The following is a 4,993-nucleotide window of genomic DNA, read 5'->3' on the forward strand; positions in this document are numbered from 1 at the left end:
GCCCGGCCGGCCGGGCGAGAGCGCCCGCTGCCCGCGGCCGCCCCGCGGGCTGCCGCCCGGAGACTGCTGCTGGTGGCCGGGCTTGAGCGGCGGCGACTCTTTGTTCCTGCCTCGGGTCTGCACGGCCATCTCCGCATAGTCCCCGCCGCCGCCGCCGCCGCCGCCGCCGGGCCTGGAGGGGCGGGAGCGGCGGCGCGGGGGAAGAGGAGGAGGAGGAGGGAGGGGAGGGGACGGGGGCGGCCGGTCGCCGCTCCGCGCGCTGCGCCGCTCCTGCCGCCGCCGCCCGCTCCGCCCGCGGGGCCACGTGGGGAGGGGGCGGTGCGCGCGGCCCCGCCCCCCGCCCCGTCCCGCCCCGCCGGGGCGGCCAACGGCTCCCGCCCCTTCCCGCCGCGCGCGCGCGCAGGCGCCGCCTCGGCGCCTAACGGCCGCCGGCAGCCGTTACCCGCCGCGCTGCCGCCCTCGCAGGCTCCTGCGGGGCTCCCGAGCCCCCCGCAGCCAAGCGGCGTCTCCCTCCTCCTCCTCCGGCTCCTCACCTGCATGGCTCCCGATTTGGGGCGTTCACCTGTGAAACCCACCCCGCGTTGCCGTTTGTGAAAGGCGCCAAAATGATACCTGGCTCTGGCCCCTTGCATCCCGAGGCTGGCCCGGGGCTTAAGGGACACTGGTGACCAGCAAAGAAAGGCCACGAGAAGAATGTAGCGACTTAAAAGTCCTGTGCACTCAAAAGTTTTTTTTTTTTTTTTTTTTTTTTTTTTTTAAATGGAAGTACAAATCTGGCATAGCAGGGTGATGCTCTGCCTCTGAAATTTAATTTAAAGCGAGTAATTGCATGTTTACAAGAAATAAAAGCCCTTTGAAGTCTGTGAGGCTGTGCTCGGTTTATAGGAACTGAGGGTTAGCTGAAAGAGTTTTGGGTCTCTCATAACGGAAGGTCGACATTTCCCTCAGATGGATTTCACTCGGAGATTTTAAGATTTGGCCTATTTTTTTAACGCATGCTCCTGTGCTGCTGCAGGAGGGCTTCCTGCACATCTCCCTCCCAGCCCTGCTTGTCCAGCAAGCAGATTCCATCGTTTTCCCGACAGCGCCGGGGACTCAGCACATTGCATAATTGGCCATAATGGCCTGAAAACATTTATACTTCCTCCCAGTCCCCATTTAGATTCTGCGTAGCGTGGACCTCTGAAACCTGAAATGCTCTTGCACGACTTTCTGAAGCGGTTGTCCTCAGTAAATCATAGTAGCTATTACTGCAGCTCCCGCACTAACAAATAGAATTACTGTTTCACTGATGAAGCAAATGCAGCACAACCGGCAGACGGGACTGAGCTGCAGAGGAAAGATCTTTCTTCCTCCGACCTGTTCTTTTTTTCTGGTCAGCACAACTGTGGTCAGGCAGCACCGACCTGACAGTGACACACCAGTTTAATCACCATTTTTGGGTAATGGTGATTAAATACAGAAGAGTATAACCTCTTCATTTACTAAAATCTCTACCAACGCCCTCCTTCATTGCTCTCTGTCTGGCCTCTTTTTTTGTTTTTTTTTTCTCCATAATTTCTTTCTCAGCCTTACATATTACTTGCTTCCCAGATGCCCATTATTTCTTTCTTATGTGTTTCCTCTGACCCTGCTCCCTTTTCATTTCTCTGTAATCATGTTTCAGCTTCTGAGTTTTCTACATGCTTGAGCTTTTTTTGTGTGTCGTCTTTCCATTCAACTCTTTCCTATGTTTTCCTGGCATTGCCACCCTTTTCCACTCTGAAGTAAAAGCCACGTAGCTGTTTCTAAAATATTTTTACAGCTTCACTTTTCCCTTTTTGTCTCCTTTTTCTATTTTTTTTTCAGTGAATCCTGTCCTGCCTGAAAGTAAGGTTTCAGCCTCATGCAGCAAATATTATGCATCCTATCATTTCAAAGAGCTGTTTGATATAGTTGGATTGTTATGAAAGGAGGGTAACTAACTTAGTTCCAGATTCAGCTACCGAAGTTATCAATGTATGAGAAAAGAAAGGCCTTTATATCTTTGTGGTAGTTGGAATGTTGTTACTGCAATAACAGTATAAATATTTATTACCACAATAAGAAGTATAAGCTGATACAGCCCAATAAAATAGACAAGTCTATTTTGACAGAGGGTCTGTGTACCACATATTCCTATATTCCTTAGCTTTTTGAGGGAAAATCTTTGCTTTACCCTACCTCCTTTAAAAAAAAAAAAAAAAAAAAAAAAAAAAAAAAAACAATGGCATATTTCCCCTGTTATATTCATATCAAAAATGAGCAGGGCAAACCTTTCGGGAAGGAATAATACCTCTCATTTGCCCCGTTTATGTAACTGTGTAAGGCAGCCAGTCTCCTGGGCTTACGAGTCTTTCAGACATGAATCGCTTGCAACAGATTAACATTACAAGAAACATTTATCTGTGCTTATTATATACTACGTATATCTGAGAGTATAAAAGGAACACTATTCTAATATTTGAAGACTTTTTTTCTATCAGCTTTTCACTGGCTTGACGATGTACTTTCTTACTTACTTGTTTCTTTCTTACTTTTTTCATGATCTACTGCCCTTCATACTTCATGCTTTGCATGAATCCTTTTCACAAATTTAGTGACTAACCAAGTCTGCTGTTGCTGGCTGTGTTTTGAAATGTGCCGTCTCCAGACATTGAAGATGTTCTGAATTTAACTGGCATGGGAAAAAAGAGTGATATGATGTGTTCTGCTGACTTTCAACTCCTGAATCCTACTTTTAAATTTTATCCAAGTCAATATAGTTATAGGAACAAGAAAGGGTTGGCGCTATCAAGGTTCACATCATTGCTGTGCGATGGTTTGACTGTTAGGATTAACTGGGCCCAGGCTAGCCGATGGCAAATTGATTACCTTCAGACTGATTTCTTTTGTGTAGCTCTTCAGATAATTTATTTCAAAAGATACCACCCACAGTGCATAATTACAAAGTCACTCACTGCTTAACCAAAGGACTCGAAAGATTTACAAAGCTATAAGTTTTGTGATAAGAACACAGAGAACATCAAATCCTTAGCTGTAAAGTTATTCAACAACTGTGAATTGTGATAGAGAACCATTAAGCTACCTTGAAAGCAGCACTGCAGTAGAGCAGTACACCTCTAAAAATAGTAACTTTCTTCAGTCTGAAAGAGATCTAAGCAGAGGACAATGTTTCATACAGAAGAAATCATTACTAAACCTTTCAGTAAGCCAACACATACTTTGTTCTATTAAGAACAATAGAGGGAAAAAAAAAGAAGAAAAAGAATATCTACTCTGAAAGTTGATTTGATTTCTCTCCGCTCTTGAGGGTGCTGAAGGACATGGTAAACCCCAAGAAAGACAACTCCTTGGTCAGCTTCTGCCAACTTCTTTGGCCCAGGGACAGCAAAGTGCTTAACGCATCACTCCCAGCTCATCCTGGACCACATCATCTGTGTTTCTGCTAAGTTTTCCTTATTTCTCTGACCACAGATTTTCCATCAATGACCATTTGACTATCTGTTCTTATTCAAACTCTCTTCCAGCTTTCAACAGCCTCAGGATACTGAGTTGGGTAGTGTTTTTGACACATTTTCAGCAGAGATAATTCATAGTCCTTATGCATCAGGCCTTGCCAGTAAAGCACATTGCCTTGGCAGTTCCCATTCTTTCTCTGGCACTATTCCCATGGACCCAGGGCACGTGCTCCTCATCACCAAGCAATCCAGAGCCTACTCTCTTTTCCTCCACTCACTCTCCATCCTCTTTCTTGCCACCAGTTACCTCACTTTGTTTCGCAGTTTATTATCCTTCTCTTTTCCCAAGTGGTTTGAATAAGACTCTCTGTGGAGAGTCTCTTTTTGAGTCTTTTTTTTTTACATATACCTCCCTGTTTTTGTATATCTAGAATGTTTCTTCTACTGCTCTGCTTTGTTCCAGCTGTGTTGCCTCTGAGTTTATGCTGCAAATTTTGTAACTAGGGAACAGTTAATCTGCCACTGGCAACTACCATGTCGCTCTGCCTCTTTGAAGTGCGTATTGATCCACCACCCGTCCCCATATTCTTCAGCAGGCTCTTAGTAAGAGCAGGGTTGCATGGCAGCAATTGCTAGGGAACTCCAGCTCCCTTTCCTTTCCCTTACTGAACCCAAGTTGAGCATGAAATAAAGCCATAATCTGGAAGGCACGTCAGGTCAGGAGACAACTGCACGGCTGCTACTTGGTTAGCTATGCTCAAGCTGGCGTTAAACTAGCTATTTTGGTACTGACCGCAACATAGCCACAGATATATGTAGTGCAGAGCCCCAGGTAAATTAGAGCTTTTTGAACTCCATACCAGATGGCCATGTCTGGCTTAAATAATTATTGCTCCTGCTTGAGCTTCAGTCACAGGGTAGACAGATTCTTATTAGAGGAAGCACCTGGTATGGACAGAAGTAGCTGGGAGCTCTTCTTGTGAGACTGGACTGAATAGAAGAGCAGAAGTCCAAGTAGTCTCTCAAGGCAGATGTGAAGAAGCAAAATTGCCAAAGGACTTGGCAAGTGATGTATCCATCCAGGAGAAACAGCAAATGTAATGGTAATCAATCAATAATGTGCATTTTGTACTCCTTAGCAACTCAGAGCGGCCAATTCTCTTTTTGTAGGATATGAATATCTCCCCATGAGTTAACTCTCTTAAACGCACGTTACCTGTGTCCTGAAGAGACAAAAATGGGCTCCTGGTGAGTTAGTAATACAGCAATCTGAATGCTCCTGGCACATCTCTGCTCACATCCAACTTCTCTCACTTTTAAAATGGCAATGGCATTTTTAGCTATATAACTGCAGCATCTATATATATATAGTTAATATATATATATTCCTGTGCACATATATATGTATTATATATATATATATTCCTGTGCACATATATATGTATTATATATATATATATTCCTGTGCACATATATATATACACATACACACTTACATAAGTGAAAGATTGTTT

Source organism: Nothoprocta perdicaria, unplaced genomic scaffold (genome assembly GCF_003342845.1).
Source record: "Nothoprocta perdicaria isolate Ctin4 unplaced genomic scaffold, notPer1 scaffold_87, whole genome shotgun sequence".
In the NCBI taxonomy this organism is placed as follows: domain Eukaryota; kingdom Metazoa; phylum Chordata; class Aves; order Tinamiformes; family Tinamidae; genus Nothoprocta; species Nothoprocta perdicaria.